Below are 17,614 nucleotides of genomic sequence, written 5' to 3'. Positions count from 1 at the left end.
GCTCCACTGCAAACAAAATTCCCCACCATACCTTCTGGACGTGCATTGCCCTACCACCTCCCCACCATAGCCTCTGGACGTGCATTGCCCTACCACCTCCCCACCATCCCACCATGTCTAGGCTCCTCCATGCATATTCACAGCCAGATTTAAAAATTTCAGGTAAAATTTGTGTGCTGCAGAAAGCTTGAGTTAATTCAATAAAATTAACACTTATGTATTTCTAGATCAAAACCCATTTGAAGACTCAGTGGTTCAGTTCGGGAGTCATTTCAGGAATCAAGAATCTGCAATCCATTCAGTAAGTCACTGATTTTCATTCATATGTTATTTTTCACAGAAATTGGATTACATGATACAATTTGTAGGCAATTACATGTAATTGTTCCTGCTTTAAAGATTTTCATAATAGTAAACTACCTTCAGATGAATACCTTCAAATGTGTTTGGATCTGGAAATACATGACTTTATTGAATTACACCAAAGTTTAAATGTGCACATTAACCTGAAATTTCATAGTCTCGCTACTCATTTTATGAAGGCACAGTGATGCCTTGGTCCTCAGTCAACAGGCACCATAGCACACTGTACGTGACTGGTATACCTGTCGCTACATTACTTTTCTATAGCAACATGAATGAACAAGCAGAACTGAAATTTGTAGCCACTGCACTGAGGTGAATGAGAAAGCAGAGACAGTTCTTGGTCACCGTGCAGGATTCTGAATACTCACAATCCTTCATAATGGAAGGTTTTCTGAAACCTGCTGAAACTTGCCATGAATTAACTGAGATGGTTAGAGTCCCAACCACACAAAGAAGGTATCAAGATGTGGCTGCTCTCCTTCCTCATCAGGATGAAAAGATTAAGCAGTAGCCTCAAATTGCAACACACCTATTTTTAATGTCATTTCCCTGGAGACAATCTTCATACTTGAACTTAATTTTGTTAAAATTATGTCTGTACCAGTAAAATTTACCATCGACAATTTGATTATACTTTAGGATTATGTTTGAAACACTGACAGGACTGGTGAATGTTGAAACTGCTGAAAATCTGGATTATTTCTACTTTGGCTAACCATTTTCTAAAGTTCTGGTCCAGTTTTTCAGTTGATCTATATGCCTGTGCTTTCAGATTTTTTAAGTGCAGTGTGGTAACAGTAATTGTTTAAGAGGCAATCGTAATTGTAACAGTAATTGTAGGTAGGTGGCTACTCCAGAAAGGGCTCAGGAACTGCTCAGGGAAGTTTTTGTGAGGCCGGAGGATCAGAAGTTCTTCACCCATGGGAACACAAGAAAATAGGCAAAAAGTGCTGGAGGAGCTCAGCAGGTCAGGCAGCATCCATGGAGGGAAATAAACAGTCAACGTTTTGGGCCAAGACCCTTCATCAGGACTGGAAAGGAAGAGGGCAGAAGCCAGAATAAGAAGGTGGGGGGGAGAGGGAGGAGCACACGCAGGCAGGGGATAGGCGAGTCCAGGTGAGAGTCTGGCTTCTGCCCTCTTCCTTTCCATTGCCTTCACAACTCTCTGGGTAGAGAATTCCAAAGAGTCACTACCCTTTTGTGAGAAGAAATTTCAACATCTCCAGGTTTTAAATGACTTCTCACATATCTTGAAACTATGTCCCCTCATTCGAGACTCTCCTGCTGGTGAAAGCATCTTGACACCTACCCTTGCATGCCCCCTATGGACCTGACAAGTTTCAATAACATCACTCCTCATTTTTTTCTTAACACAAACCTGTTTAGCCTTTCTTAATAGGACATCGCCTGGCTCAGAATCAGAATCAGATTTAGAATCAGATTTATCATCACTGACATAAACGTCATGAAATTTGTTGCTTTGTGGCAGCAATACAGCACAAAGACATAAAATTACCACAAATTACAAAAATAAATAAATAGTGCAAAAAGAAGGAATAATGGGGTTGTGTTCATGGGTTCATGGACCGCTCAGAAATCTGACGGCAGATGGAAAAAAGCTGTTTCCGAATCATTGAGTGTGGGTCTTCCAGGCTCCTGTACCTCCTCCCTGATGTTTGTAACGAGAAGAGGGCATGTCTAGGATGGTAGGGGTCCTTAATGATGGATGACACCTTCTTGAGGTACCGCCTCTTGAAAATGTCCTCGATGTTGGGAAGGGTTGTGCCCGTGATGGAACTGGCTGACTGTACAACCCTCTGCAGCCTCTTGTGATCCTGTACACTGGAGGCTCCATACCAGGCTGTGATGCAACCAGTCAGAATGCTCTCCACCGCACATCTGTTGAAATTTGTAAGAGTCTTGGGTGACATACCAAATCTCCTCAAACTCCTAATTAAGTAGGGCCACTGGTGTGCCTTCTTTGTGATTGCATCAATCTTTTGGGCTCAGGATAGATTCTCTGAGATACAGGTTGACACCCTGGAACTTGAAGGTTCCACCTTTTCCACTGCTGACCCATCAATGAGGACTGGAGTGTGTTCTCCTGACTTCCCCTTCCTGAAGTCCACAATCAATTCCTTGGCCTTGCTGGCGTTGAGTGCGAGCTTGTTGTTGCGACACCACTCAGCCGGTTGATCTATCTCACTCCTGTATGCCTCTTTGCCACTATCTGAGATTCTACCAACAACAGTGATGTCATTGGTGAATTAGTAGATGGCGTTTGAGTCATGAATGTAGAGAGAGTAGAGCAGTGGGCTAAGCATGCATCCTTGAGGTGCATCTGTCTTGAGGTGACTCTGTAAAAGCACAATGTGCCACTGCTGGCCATTGGTCAACATAATTTGGCTGGCTCAGTGTGGGGCTTGCTGCAACCAGACAACAGATCAGGCCTCCTGACCATGACTTTGCATCCATTTCTGACGTAAAGTCTGTATTCCCAATATCACTGAAATCATACTCCAGCTTTACTGTCAGATTCCAGAATTTGCAGCCTCCACCTATCGCCTCCCAGCCTCAGTCACTACCTTCACCCTTCCCTCCTGACTTTATTTGTCAATCAACCCCTCCTCACTTGGATCCACCTATCGCTTGCCAACTCCTGCCCCACCCATCCCTTTTACATCCTTATACTGGCTATCTCTCCCCTACTCTTTTAGTCCAGGTGAAGGGTCTCGACCCAAAACTTCGATTGTCCATTTTCCTCCACAGAAGCTGCCTGGCCTGCTGAGTTCCTCCAGCAGCTCCTTTTTCACTCAATGTATATCCTGATTGGTTATACAGTTGATACCCAAATTTTCCTTTGTATTAGCTTCATAACTGTGTAGCAATGGACCTATCTGTTACTTCTAGCTTGGTACTCTCTCTGACTGAAATTCATCCCATTGGTGTTGATAATGGAGAAGACTTTAAGACAAGCCTGCTGGGAGTCATAGTTCAGGAGGGGCAAGTAAGTCTGTAAGTTAGATCGAGGCTGATTTTTGCTTCAATCCCACTTACCCACCTCAGCATCAAAGTACATCTTTCATACTTACAAAGGCTGAGCCAGCTCTTCTGATGCTATTTTTTGTCCTTAATGTTTACATCTGATCTAATGCAAATGAAAACCAAGGGTGGTGAATAATGTACAGCAGACTACTAATGTTCCATCCCAGCTGAAGTTAATAATTGCCCCCTTTATCTGCAGCTACAAAATGAATTTAGTTGGATCTTCCAACTGGCTGGTGATTAAAATTTGTTGCCAAAGTAAAGCTTTTCAGAATATAATTGTGCAAACAGCACTTTTATTGAGATGTAGTGGAAAGCCTGCTTGCACCACAAGGCCATCACTGGTTACTATAACATTATGAACAAATAGCAGGTGGAAAACTATTTTACATGCTGTAATGATTCTATATTTGCTTTTATGAACCTAACTATGGATGGAAGAGGCACAGACAATTACACCAGTTACCTTTGTGCATCTCACTTTTATCATTGTTTAAGTACTGTTTAATAGGTTTGTTTCAAAAGTTGACCTTGCTCTTTTGTCCCTTCTTCCCATTTTGTATGAGAGAATTCAAACCTAATTGTATTTGTATTATCAGTTTATTGAGAATAAACTAATGCAGTTTAAATGTGGTTCTTACTCTAAATGAGAGAAACACTTTCATGTGAACTACAGTGCATCTGATTTCTGCACTCCCCATACAAGCAGGCCATAAATCAAACTTGACTTCAAAGCTAAACCTCCTGCAGTTAACTACTGGAAATTAGGTCATATTGTTAAAGAACAAGGATTGCGAATGAATTGTGACAATCATTAATCTGACTGAAGGCCACTTGTGAAGGATGTTCTAGTGCCACAGTTGCTTCACATATTAAGTCAACTTTCTGTTTCTTTTAGATGTTTTCCCACAAATATCCAAGGATATTTTGGCTAAGTAGAGTCAGAGACACCATTTTCAAAAACACTTGCCTATTGCCAGCAATATGCCAGTGGGAAATTGACACAAAGCCTTATTCTAACAAGAGGGTAAGAATGTAGCCAGCAGGGTTGTGTCTGGCTCAGTAATGTGGGCCCAAACACGCCGAAGTAAAATCCTAGGCACAACAGTGAAGACAAATATAGAACATATAAAGTCAATTCAGCTTAATCTTTGGCTATGAGATGGCTGTATATTAGAAAGTAGGCTGTTCTGGCATTAAGTATATTTTGGCAGATAATTAGGAAGGATAATTGGAATAAGTATAATGGAGAACCCACTGGGATTTATTGCTCAGAACTCATTTTATAATTATTTGTCAATGCTAGGGAATTAAGACTTAAAGAAGAATTGACAACTCAAAATGCTTAGATGGTTATTATGTTGTCTGTGTAAACTTTATTAGTGCCCCTTCCAGTTAGGAGGAACAAAAGGAGCAGGTATTCAGACACTGAGCTGACATTCCAACATATTCTCCACAGATCTTTAAGAATCCAGAATCTTTTTCAATATTTGAACAAGTAAGAAGGATTTAATTTGAAAACAAAAAAATCTAATTGGAATAAATTGTGCTTCAGAATGCACAATTCAAATTAAGTCATCCAGTAAGTTAGATCCTGTGGGATTTAGCAGCCAATGGGTAGATAAAATCATTATTGTTTTGTTGAAACAAAGTTTTTACAAACGCTTAATGATAGTTTGCCTCCGGTTTAATCCTTTATTTAAACAATGGCTCAAAAGGAGCTCTTTTAAATCATAAATAACATGTATTTCTTTCTCTTTTACTTTTAATATGTCATTGTGGTTCACCTCCAAATCAGCAAGTACATATTTTATTAGGCCTTTCAATAGTTTACTTTAATTAATGTTTAAGAGTGCTCTGGGAGGCTTCTGCTTATTTAAAACAAACAAGAATCCTGAAGCTGTAAAATTCTGATTCAGATTTAGTTGGTCACAGTACTGACGTAGCCAGTGACATTTAATGAGGTACACATTGTGTAAGTAAATACAGAATTACATTTAGCATCTGAGGAGTACTTATGCTTCAGTTATTGGTTCTTGAGTCTACTGGAATAGGGCTGAAATATCTAAACTCAATCAGGATTTGATCAAATCACATGAAAAAAAAACATACTTGGAGCAGTTGCGTCAGAGTCTAGTAAATATATAATTGGCCTATAAACACCCTGCTTCCCCTTTCTTCCCCTGTTGATCCAAGTGATATCCAGTTATGTTCTGTTAGTTTAACAATGCAAAGAACACTGAGAGGTATATTTGGAGCAAGTCACAAGTTACAGCAGTAAATTTAATAGGGTGGAAACTTTATGAATTGTCCTACAAGTTATATTCACCCGACTTGTTAAAACAAAACAGATTAAACACTATAAAGAGATTATTGCTGTCAACTCCACCACCATTTACTCGAGCCCATATTAAAAGAAAGCCAAAATAAACATGGTGGTCAGCCTCAGAATTAATGAAAGGTCTTGAAGTGTTAGATCTTTTTACACTCAGTTGCTGATGTGCATTTTTCACAGATTTGTTTTATAATTCCAGCAACTGAGATTTTCTTTTCACCTTAATAAGAGAATTCATTTTAGTTTCGTGTAGCTTGGAGTGACACAGTATTTGTGATCTTTTCCTTTGATGTTTAAGTCATGTGTTCATCTAAAGCGATCCTTCATGGCTTCAAGTAAAGTGTCATTGTGATGGCAAATAGAAGGGAGCACCCAGAATTCAAACCTTTACCCCACCCTAAATATTATGCTTTGATCACACATCAGTATTGCCATTTCTGTTCAGAAGTCATAAGCAATCCCATTGAGAATTGTGAAAAGAATCTTATCCTTTAACCCCAACATGACTCAAAAAAAAGTTGGTGCTGTCCAAACAGGCATATCCCAGCAGAGTTTTATCACCAAGGAGTGACTGGAAGGATTGTAAATAAGGAGAGATTTTGGTCTTTTTATTGTGATGGCCACTGGTTTAACACTAGATGGCAAACACAAACGGCTGATGCTGTGTACTGTGGCTAAGTACCCCATGATCTATACAGCAGTTCACAGAATAAAGATGGAATCACCCAATGAGATGGATCCCGCTGACTAATTGGCCAGTTCCATTTCCATGAGACCCATACTTTCACACATGCACTGTCCAATGCAGATGTCAAGGATTATTGGAAGACTTGGATGACCGATATGAACATCCATACTTGGTAAGCTAGGGTGAGAAAGAACCATGGGCAGCAGTGCCAGGCCAGAGGTGTGGGTGAGGGAGGGTGGGTGGTGTGTGGGATTGGGAAATATGTATCATGCATTCATCCCCTTAGTAGTTCTACAGATATGTTGTGTGAAGGTGTAGTTTGGATTCGGGTCTATTTGTGATAGAAGAGTGTTCTAAATGTGCCACATGCAACCAAAAACAGGGAGAAGCGGTGAGTGATTACATTATTGAACCTAAAGACCTCTTAAGGTATTCTAACTCTGGTGAGCTTTTAGATTGTGGATTCAGAGACAGGATTGTGTGGTGCCTAAGCAATAAAGGATTCAGTGAGGCACAAACTGTCTGATGTTTGATTTGACAGTTGTAAGAACAATATCCAAGCTCCACCTTTGAATGCAGTACAACTGGTGATGAAGGTTGGAAAAGTTAAAAAAATAAAAGTTAGCATCATACCTGGTCTGGCAACATTCTTATTGTGTTGGCACCTGTTGTACATTGTTATTAAGTTCTACTTTTTACAAATAGAACATACCAAAACTTCAGCAGAATCCAAAGTTCACTCAAGGGTACATTATGTCCTCTGCTCAATGTATTTTTATTTGTTTGAATTGCACTTTCTTTGATGTGCTGCAGCATGTTAAATAGTATTCTCTCTATCAGATTAATTCATTGCACCTACCACCACATTATGGTGCAGCAATCAGAATAGGCATCAGTCATTCAAGGCTGCTGGACAGCAGATGCACACATCTTGGATGTAATGGAGGAGATGGAGGCTTTAAGGAAGAAGGAGAGAACTTCATGATGTTACCAGAGAGACTTGATCAAAGAAGTATTTGTCAGGAGGGTTGTGTGTCAATGGGACCAGGAGAGTCACTGGGATCACCACTGGGGGAGCCTGGCAGTAGGTGACAGGGATTGTGTCAACCAGGAGGGAGAATCCTTGAACAATGTGGCAATGCTACAAGAAATTTCATGGCCTTAGTGTAGAAATATCAAGGTAAATGCTTCTCTTTCTTGTGGTTTGCAAGCTGAAACTGCCATGAGACATTCTTATATGCATCAGCTAAAGGTAAAACAATGGGGCCATGTTAATTGGCCTACATCAAATCAGGCATCAGACATCTTTAGCTAAGTTAGTTTGCATCATTGTGATAGAGCTCAAGGAAGGTTCGAGACCCGACTTATTTTGTCACTTAACACATCAAACATGGTCCATCAATAACTGGGATATTTGAGTATCCAGAGAGTCAGCCCTCACAACACTAATTTGGGTGTCTGGGTTCTCTCTCCTCAGGGACATTTAGACCATCCATGTGAATTACTTTGTCCCAGGAAAGGTGTTTGAACATTTTGTTGTCTTGTCAGTTATAGTGTGCTCTGATTCTACATATGTAATTCAATAGAACCATTTGTTGGACTCAAAATATTGATATAAACAATGTCATGGTAGCTGGCAGTGTGTCTTCCAGAAGGCAGTGTGCAGTGGGCCAAAAAATCCACCACAGGATAGTCATCAAGGAAAAACACTGAGTTGCTTAAGTTAAAAGAAATTATTATGATTCTATTGGTGTTGAGCTTTATTTGATTTCATTGAAATTTATGCAATTTTCACAATACAAGTTACAGTTCAATTCCTTCATCTAACAGATTCATAGGATCTTCCAGTCCATAAACTTAAGTGTAGTCTTGCAGCAACACACCCAGTGACCACCCCAGGTGTCAACGATGCTAACAACATGTACGTTGGTTCAAATGCCACTGTGTCAAAACAGAACGTTGCTTACTGATGAGGCATGCTTTTCAAATCATGAGAATCTCACTGCTTGCAACATGTGAGTGTGCAAGAGTGAAGACTCTTCCCACACCTTCCTTGTAATTCAGCCAATGAACAACTGTGATCTCAAATTTCAAGGATATTCTTCAGTCAGAATGATTCCCCTTTGTTTGGCATGCTCTGCAAAAACTTTAAATGGTGCTCTCCGCAGGGAGGACTCTCATGGAACGTTGAAGGAGATTAGCATGGTTAGGTGTCCACACTGTAAGAGGCCTTATTTATGTGCAGGTGTAAAGCTGTTTGAACAGGTCAGATTGCTCAAGTGAAAAGTCATTCCTTGATCAGGATTGTATGAAAAGTGAGCGGTCTTGTCTGATGAGAGTGAAACATAATCATTCCTCCTGAAGCTTCCATTAACACTAGTTGTCTACTGTGTATATTGGGCTGGACATTTGGCTCAATGGCTTCAACTGACAATTATGACTCCTAGTGAGTTTACAAGGTTCCAATCATTCCTGAATGAAAGGGATTTCATTCACTTGGAACATTAGGCCCTTTAATGCACTTCCTTAATAACTGCACTCTATAGAAAATGTTGCAAAATCTATTACTCTCGGTTGCATTGGCTACAATGGTGACTATCAACCACTGATGTGGATTAACAGGCCAAAGTGTTAAAACTTTTGAGCAGTTAACACTAACGGATATGAGTCCTTCAAGGGAAACAGATAGCGCCCAGAGAAATAAAGGACTGCAGATGCTGGAATCTAGATGAAAAACACAATGATGCTGGAGGAACTCAGCAGGCCAGGTAGCATCCGTGGAGAAAAGCAGGTGGTCAACGTTTCGGGTCAGGACCCTTCTTCAGGACTGAAGATAGGAAAAGGAGAAGCCCAATATATAGGAGGGAAAAGCAGAGCAGTGATAGGTGGACAAAAGAGGGGAGGCGGGGTGGGCACAGGGTAGTGATCGGTAGATGCAGATAAGAGATAGTGATAGGCAGGTGCGGGGGAGGAGGGGAGAGCAGAGATAGTGTCCAGAGTTCAGAAGCATGGCATTGACCATCAGAAATTTCTTGTGTGACATCTCCTTGAATTTGAGGAAGTTATTTCTGTTCACGAAGAGCTCATGGATTCTAAGCACTCAAATGTCTTGCAACACCTTCCCACTTTTTGAGGGGTATCACCCCTCAGGAAAAAAGGAAGAGGCTGTAAGACATTTGAGAAATGGAACTGGTGGGGAGCTCCCTGATACCAGTTTTGCAGGTGAACTTGCAAAGTAGCATGTGAGGGAAGAAGATGCCTCATACAGGGTCGCTCACAAACTCATTGCTATACTGCAGTGGTGAATGAAGAGGTACACGTCTTGTGCGGAGGCGGTCAATTATCATCCTGGGTGTTCGTGAGAATCTCCTCCTGATTAGGGAATCTCTTACAGTACAGCTAGACATTGCTTCTATCTTGTGACATAGCTAGACATTGCTTCTTTCCTGTGACATTGCTCGACATTGCTTCTATCCTGTGTTGAGCAACATGATCCCACATCTATGGTCCCTGACGAACCTTATCCTGAGGTGGTGTTTTCTCCTTAGAGTTACCTTTGTCCTGCTCCTACTGTTCATCAGCTTGAGACTTGTAGCCCTCAGCCTCCTGATCTCATGACTGGTCCTTTGCTTGGATAGCTAGTGCCCTGCTATTGTCCAGGCAGTGTGATGTGTTCCCAGACCAATCCAGGCAGTGGAGTTTCATCTTGAGTAGACACATGGTACTTTCCTGGTTGCACTGCAGCTCTCATTATAACAACACTCAACTAGAGTGGTGTATGTGTGCACAGATGCCAGAGAAGCTTATCTCCCAAGATCTATCCCTTAGGGCAGTGCTGTCACTTAAGAAGTCTGACAGAACAGATTCCCATAGAGTGAAGGAGTCATGACGATATCAGGAAACATGGCATTGACCATAAGAAAATTCTTCTATCAACATGTACTAGAATAGTAATTGGTATTGGTATTGTTATTGGTATTGGTTTATTGTTGTCACTTGTACCAAGGTACAGTAAAAAACTTGTCTTGCATACCATTCGTACAGATCAATTCATTACACAGTGCATTGAGGTAGTACAGGGTAAAAACAATAACAGAATACAGAGTAAAGTGTCACAGCTACAAGGAAGTGCAATGCAGGTAGACAATAAGGTGCAAGCTCAAACAAGGTAGATGGTGAGGTCAAGAGTCCATCTCATTGTATAAGGGAACCGTTCAATAGTCTTATCATCGTGGGATAGAAGCTGTCCTTCAGCCTGGTGATATGTGCCCTCAGGCTCCTTTATCTTCTGCCCGATGGGAAAGGAGAGAAGAGAGAGTGACTGGGGTGGGCGTGGTCTTTGATTCTGCTGGCTGCTTCACCAAGGCAACAAGAGGTATAGACAGAGTCTATGGAGGGGAGGCTGGTTTCTGTGAAGCGCTGGGTTGTGTCCACAGCTCTATGCAGTTTCTTGTGATCCTGGGCAGAGCAGTTAAGGAAGTCCTTTCTATTCATGAGGAGCTCAGGGATTTCAAGGGGAGCCCTAATGGGCATTTGATGGCAGTGTAGATCTTGGGAAAGCTGGCAATGTTGGCAAATCCCAATGCATGGAATGTATCTGGTTCTTATTAGAACCCAAGTGTACATAGTCTTCCTTCTTTGAAAGAAGAGCTTGGGTGATCTCGCTAAAGCAGAACTGAGCAACAAATTATGATGCGTAGCAGAGACGGGTACCTGGAATAATCCTGAAGCCAGGAAGTTGGGAATGAACTGGACCTCCACAGGTTTGGGTCTGAGTGTGTGGCTGAAGTTATGTAAAGTACCTCAGTGATGTCAGTCTTTGAAAACTTGCCTCTTCATCGATTGCTCATCATTAATCATTGTAGCATCTTGTGTCTCTGAAAACTCTCTGGGGATTAATTATTTTCATGTGTGTGTTTCTGTGTTTCTTCCCCCTTGACCTTTTCCGAGTTACCTGTAACATTTAGCCCGAAGCTTCCATTCATAAAGTGCTGCCAGCAGTTTGACCACTGAAGCACACATGAGGTGGTTTGCTGCACTGTTAAATTCTCCAAAAAGCATGTTTTGCTAGTTTGGGCACACTATGAAGACTTTGGGAGGTGCATTCCATTTCAGAGCTGCTTTGTGAAGTGTCTGATGTCAGCAGGCTGGCCCTTTAAACATTGCCCAACTGAAGAGTGCAGCACACTACGCTTCTAGGTATGTTGTGACTGTCCAGTGGCAGCTGCTTTCTGGAACTGTGTGTTCCGGTTTACCTTGAGAAGGTTTGAAACGTGTGGTGCCCAATGATTGATATCATTAATGTCTGACACTGGGACATTGTCCGCTGCATTTGTGACTTTGAATGAAAAGGTCTTGTTTGTTTTAATGGCTCCCACACTATACCCTCTGATTATTCCCTAATAGCACTTATGTGAATTGTAACCGGTAGTGCTTGGCTTACTGTCATATTTGGTGCAATGTCACTCAGAAATTATTACGAACGTGAATTCTTTCCAGCATTAAATTGATCTTGCACAGTGCTGAATAAACAACACTGCGTTGTCCATTTTCTAGGCAATTACACTTATTAGTGTGAAACTTTCTAACCTCTTCTACTGCTATGTTTTACTAATGCATTTTTTAAAATTGCTTTCCTGGTTTAATTACTTTGCATCCTTTAGGTTTCCTTTTACCCGTTATGTCTGAAGGACCATTTCTGACTCTTAACTGTGGTCTTCACTTTCATTTGCTATAGAACTATTCATTCTACCTTTGCGCCCTACGACTTTCCTTCCATGTCCTATTTTCAAGTTCTTGTGACCTCCCTTTTTATCTATTCTACTAAGATCCTCGTCTCAGCCAAGTTCAGGTAGAACCTGTGTCAGTGGTACAATTCCCTTCTGTCAGAGTCTCCAGAAATCAAGCCCCTCTTTCCTGCACCACCCCTTCAGTCGTGTGTTAACTTCTGTGTTTTGCTTATCTCTATGCCATTGTGCAAATGGCTCAGGTGTTAATCCTGAAGTTCATGTTCTTTACTTTAGTTCTGAACAGACCGCTCTATGCTACGTTGCTATAAGGTCCTCCCTTCCCTCTCCAGTGTGACCTGAGATTTCCCATGCGCTGGCATCAGGAAGGCAGCGTACCATGTGGGGCTCTTGATTTTACTTACATTGTAGTCCTGAAATTTGGTTCAATAGATGTCAATAAAACCAAATATTGGAAGTGGATTACATTGTGTAGCTGTTACCACATTGTGCACTGTGTGCTGCAGATTGAGGATGTATTTCTACCTGATCACCATCAGGAGCTGTTTGAGACTTTTCCAGTCCCTATCCTTACAACGTACTCAGCCCTCTACTCTACTCCCTATACACTCATGACTGCATGGCCAGATTCTGCTCCAACTCCATCTACAAGTTTGCAGATGATATCACCATAGTGGGCTGTATCTCAAATAACAATGAGTTGGAGTACAGGAAGGAGATAGAGAGCTTAGTGACATGGTGTCATGACAACAACCTTTTCCTCAATGTCAGAAAAGCAAAAGAGCTGGTTATTGACTTCAGGAAAGGGGGAGGTGTACATGCACCTGTCTACATCAATGGTGCTGAGGTCGAGAGGGTTGAGAGCTTCAAGTTCCTAGGAGTGAACATCACCAATAGCCTGTCCTGGTCCAACCACGTAGATGCCATGGCCAAGAAAGCTCACCAGCGCCTCTCAGGAGGCTAAAGTCATTTGGCATGTCCCTTTTGACACTTGCCAACTTTTATTGATGCACCATAGAAAATATCCTATCTTGATGCATCATGGCTTGGTATGGCAACTGTTCTGCCCGTGACCACAAGAAACTGCAGAGAGTTGTGGACACAGCCCAGCACATCACAGAAACCAGCCTCCCCTTCATGGGCTGTCTTTGCCTCTTGCTGCCTTGGTAAAGCAGCCAGCATAATCAAAGACCCCACCCACCCGGCTCATTCTCTCTTCTCCCCTCTCCCATCAGGCAGAAGATACAGGAGCCTGAGGGCACATACCACCAGGCTCAAGGCCAGCTTCTATCCCACTGCTATAAGACTATTGAATGGTTCTCTTATACGATGAGATGGACTCTTGAACTCACAATTTACCTTGTTATGATCTTGCACCTTATTGTCTACCTGTGCTGCACTTCCTCTGTGGCTGTGATACTTAACTCTGTATTCTGTTACTGTTTTTATCCTGTACTACCTCAATGCACAGTGTAATGAATTGATCTGTACGAACGGTATGTAAGACAAGTTGACATTAATAAACCAATGCCAATACCAATACCATGCTCCTGGATCAATTAGCTCGTGGTCATTCTGAATGTTTCATGTGTCTCTATTCATGGAAGTACCCTCTTTATATCACCTTGCCACACTAAAGCAAAGAGGCTGTGTGTGTGCTTGTTTTCCCTTTGCCAATGTACTTTAAAACAATTTTCCTCTACCTCTTGGTTCAGAAGCTGCTGAACAAATCACAGTAGAGTTTACAAAGCTTATCCTAACCATACTGATAAATTTGCTCTGAATAAACTTTACATTGATTTTTAAATGTTGTCAGAACACCAGCAGATGCAACACTTATGGTTAAGGAACACCTGGGTGGGAGTGTTAATGGGATCATTGAACACCCCGGAATCATTTTGTTTGTGTTCCTTTTCATAATGCTCGGCTTTGTCAGTGATCAGCCCTTATATTCTGTTCTTTTCTTCTGAGATCATAATGGTGATGGAAAAACAGTTCCTCCCATTTAAAGAAACGTGTTACTTACAATAATACTTTGTTAGGTTAAGTTGCACTGACTACATAATCTTGCCAGTCACCAAAGTCTTACCGAAGCTGATGAGAAAATCTCATTCCTTTAATCAGTCACTCAGACCTGAGCATTTTATCTAGTGAGTTCGTTATAATTTATTATGAAGTCATATGCCAACAGGTGTGCACCTGATATTCATGTGAAGGCACTCAGATGGCCAGCACTTGGTTGAGGATGAACGGTGTGTTTGATTTATTCAAATTAACACTAGAGGTCACTCTTGTAACCTGGGAGGCAAATCTCTCTTACTGAAGGTGCTCAAGTACAGTTTCAAACCAGTGATGCCTTCAGCAGAGTCCTTTGATTCCAAAAATATATAAAGGCAAATATGGGCAGAAATCAAAGGTGGCATCAGCTGTAGCACCAGGCACAAATATTGTTACTCTCAACCCAAAGCTTAGACGTTCCAGATGGGACAGTAATTAATTGCCAGTCAGTCATCATAGCCAAAAGAAACCCCTCAAATGAGTCGTCATGTGTAGCTTCTGCAGTTAATTTTGCTGATGATAATTTTGGAGGGTTCCTGAAGGAATTGTTTGAAAACATGAAAAGGTTTCAGCAGCATGACTTGTAGTTTACTTTCCTACCAAATTCAGAACACAACTGAAAGATGTGAATTGAAATTTCTCATTTCTTTTTGTCTGGATGCTACTTAATGTGGTTTACTTTCTAAACATTGACATATGGTAATGTAATCTAACTCCTCCAGTCTGTGAGATGAAATTTAAGATTTTACATAGCACAGAATATTAATCATCTGGGTTAAAATGGAAAATTAAGATGGAAATTATTTAATAATAACCCTATTAGAGCTCATTTTTATTGTTTTTGAACTAATTAGTTCCTACAAAAGTTATGACTTAAATCCGAAATGGAAAGTTTTATAAATTTGTTACAGAGACTTTTTATTTCTATGTTATTTGAAGTCCAACCAATCAATCATTACATACTGAATGTCAAAGCTCAGAGCTGCAATATCTAATTTCTAAAAAAAAACATTGAGCAAACAAGTACAAACTTCATTTTCACCTCTGATGAGGTTCTGTAATTTGGTTAGAATTACATATTGGGGAAAATGCCCCAGACACCCTGTTAGAGTCATAGAGTCATAGAGCAATGCAGCATGGATACAGGCCCTTTGGACTAACAAGTCCAAGGTGACCACAGTGCCCACCCAGCTAGTCCCAATCCCCTGCTTTCAGCCACATACCTCCAAGCCCTGCCCCTCCATGTACCCATCCAAGTGCTTCTTAAATGATACTATTGTACCTGTCTCAACCACTTCCTCTGGCAGCTCGTTCCATATACTCACCACCCTCTATGTGAAAAAGTTTCCCCCTCAGGCCCCTTTTAAATCTTTCTCCTCATACCCTAAATCTATGACCCCTGGTTTTGGACTCCCAATACCCTGGGGAAAAGATTGTTACTGTCCACCTTATCTATGCCTCTCATAATTTTAAACATTTCTATAAGATCGCCCCTCATTCTCCTACATTCTAAGGAATAAAGACCTAGCCTGGCCAACCTTTCCCTATAAATTAGGCTCTCTCGTCCTGGCAACATCCTTGTAAATCTTTTCTGCAGTCTTTCCAGTTTAACCACGTCTTTCCTATAACAGTGGTGACCAAAACTGTACACAGTACTCCAAGTGCGGTCTCACCAATGACTCGTACAATTGCAACATGATGTCCCAACTCCTGCACTCAGTGCCCTGACTGATGAAGGCCAGCATGCTAAATGCCTTTTTCATCACCTTGTCTGCCTAGGACACTGCTTTCAATGAACTATACACTTGTATTCAGAGGTCCTTCTGTTCCATTACACTCCTTGGTGCCTTACCATTCATAGTATAAGTCCTACGCTGGATTGACTTTTATTCAAGTTTTCAAGTACCTTGTTTTTATAGCTGAATATTTTAAAACTTTACTTTCTTTATAGAGCACGGTAACAGGCCCTTCCGGTCCAACGAGCCTGCACTGCCCAGTTACACCCATGTTAACCAACTAACCCATAGGTCTGTGGAATGTGGGAGGGAACTGGTACACCCACAGGAAACCCACGCAGTCATGGGGAGAACATACAAACTCCTTACAGACAGCAGCGGGAATTGAACCCCAATCGCTGGCGCTGTAATAGCATTACGCTTACCGCTATGCTACCGTGTATAATGAATACTTTCAAAGAATTGACATATTTGCATTGGAAGAAGCTAATGGAAGGATTGTAGGAAAAATTCTTCTATACCTGTGTTACGGACTCAGTGAATGTCCCTTTAAGATAGAGAGTGTGTGTATATGTGTGTGTGGGGCGTGCTTACGTCAGTAGAAAATAAAGGATGTAATGACGTTGTTGAAGAAGTTAGAAGAAGAAGAAGGAGAGAGAGAGAGAGAGAGAAAGGAGAGAGACACCAGCCTGCTAGTTTTCTCTATCGATGGATGAGAAAGAATAACTGTGTCTGCCACTGAAATCCATGTATAGAAGTTGGAAGTAATCCAGTGGAGTTCACTTTGTTGCTGACCTGTAGAAGGAAACAGGTATTTGTGTGTGTGGACGACCACGATTCGATGCTTTTCGGGGTGAGGAAGTCACTACCGAGTAAACACTGAAGTGTCGCTGGGGTTCCATCGTGGAACATTTGGATTTCGTATTTACTCTCTCTATGTTTCTCTACGTCTACGTCTTACCTTCAGACAACAGTGGTTGTTGAAGAAGCCCTTGCTCATGTTTCACCTTATGGCTTGCGGAACTGAACTTTAAGAACCATTCCTGAACTGGGAGTTTTGGACTTTGCCACACACACACACGACGAGTTTAGTTTTGGGGTTAACGTTCAAGGTTTAACATTTTTGAATTCTAACATACTAACATTTTTACTTTTATTTTACGTATTATCATAAGTAGTGATTAATAAAATAGTTTTTAACACTGAATCATGCTCAGTGTGTTTCTTTTGTTGCTGGTTCGTGACAACCTGTCAAATATTTGAGGAATGGGAATAAATCTGAGCCTCTTGATTTACCTTTTATGGTCCATGACCCCTGGCACTGTGATTAGTTGTATTGTAGTGATGCTACTACCTGTATCTAATGACAACGCAATTGTAATTCAAAATTCACCATTAAATACTTAGAGCCCACTTTATGAAAGTCCTGATAACACTTCAGATGTGAGAAATTTGACTGGCAAGTTCTTTTTGTATGTAAAGACCAAGACTGTGCAATTATTCAAAACATTTTCCTTATTAATGCTGCAGTTGCTCAACTCCGGTGACCAGGGTTCGATCCTTTGTGTAGAGTTAGCATGTTCTCCCTGTGACCATGCAGGTTTCTCCTGGATGCTCTGGTATCGTCCCACATCCTTGA

General features: G+C 41.3%; 1 long non-coding RNA gene across 1 annotated transcript in view; it reads left to right on the top strand.

Annotated features, from left to right (window-relative positions):
* The first annotated feature begins 254 nt into the window (after window positions 1-254).
* LOC127567456 (uncharacterized) overlaps window positions 255-17,614 on the top strand; it is an 84,952-nt gene continuing 67,592 nt past the window's right edge. Inside the window, exon 1 of the long non-coding RNA XR_007955876.1 lies at window positions 255-301. This is a non-coding gene — a long non-coding RNA (uncharacterized LOC127567456). The remainder of the gene's footprint in view (window positions 302-17,614) is intronic.

The sequence above is a fragment of the Pristis pectinata genome, chromosome 2 (assembly GCF_009764475.1).
Source record: "Pristis pectinata isolate sPriPec2 chromosome 2, sPriPec2.1.pri, whole genome shotgun sequence".
NCBI lineage: Eukaryota > Metazoa > Chordata > Chondrichthyes > Rhinopristiformes > Pristidae > Pristis > Pristis pectinata.
The sequence above is the reverse complement of the archived record's forward strand: the minus strand, read 5'-3'. Positions and strand labels throughout refer to the sequence as shown.